The sequence below is a fragment of the Elephantulus edwardii genome, unplaced genomic scaffold (genome assembly GCF_000299155.1).
Source record: "Elephantulus edwardii isolate Elephantulus edwardi_28Jun2011 unplaced genomic scaffold, EleEdw1.0 scaffold00040, whole genome shotgun sequence".
Lineage (NCBI taxonomy): Eukaryota > Metazoa > Chordata > Mammalia > Macroscelidea > Macroscelididae > Elephantulus > Elephantulus edwardii.
The window spans coordinates 20,633,069-20,633,950 of NW_006399790.1; the positions used below are offsets into that span (position 1 = coordinate 20,633,069).

Here is an 882-nt window from a genome sequence, read left to right on the forward strand (position 1 = left end):
ATGGCAAACAGAGGACCTGCCTATGGCTTGAGCCTGGAAGGGCAGCAGAAGATCGAGAAACAGTATGACCCAGATCTGGAGCAGATCCTGATCCAGTGGATCACCTCCCAGTGCCGCAAGGATGTGGGCCGGCCTCAACCTGGCTGGGAGAACTTCCAGAACTGGCTCAAGGACGGAACGGTGCTTTGTGAGCTCATTAATGGATTTTACCCCGAGGGCCAGGCCCCAGTAAAGAAGATCCAGGCCTCCACCATGGCCTTCAAGCAGATGGAGCAGATCTCTCAGTTTCGACAAGCAGCTGAGCGCTATGGCATCAACACCACTGACATCTTCCAGACCGTGGACCTCTGGGAAGGGAAGAACATGGCCTGTGTACAGAGGATACTGATGAATCTGGGTGGACTGGTGGTAGCCCGAGATGATGGCCTCTTTTCTGGGGATCCCAACTGGTTCCCTAAGAAATCCAAGGAGAACCCACGGAACTTCTCAGACAACCAGCTGCAAGAGGGCAAGAATGTTATAGGGTTGCAGATGGGCACCAACCGTGGGGCATCTCAAGCAGGCATGACTGGCTATGGGATGCCACGCCAGATTCTCTGATCCTGCCCGGCCCCCTGTCCTACCCTCCCGTGAATGGTTAATATATATAAATATTTTTTTTAGCAGTGATATTACCTGAGAGCCCCAGAGCCCTCAAAGCTCCCCTTGCCAGTTTTGGGTACAGACTGGCCAGGCCTGTCTCCTCTGGAGGTGTCCCCTGGTGGCCTCTCTTCATTTTTACTAATACATTCCCATTTCTTTCCCCAAATCTACCAAAACTGGACCAACTGGCTTCTTTTACCCTGGGACCAAAATTTGGGGCTTACCCCCCGATTCTTTTTC

The 882-nt window shown here is 52.6% G+C and overlaps 1 pseudogene; it reads left to right on the forward strand.

The window, feature by feature from the left end:
* On the forward strand, positions 1-600 carry LOC102875762 (annotated as a pseudogene).
* The last annotated feature ends 282 nt before the right edge of the window (positions 601-882 follow it).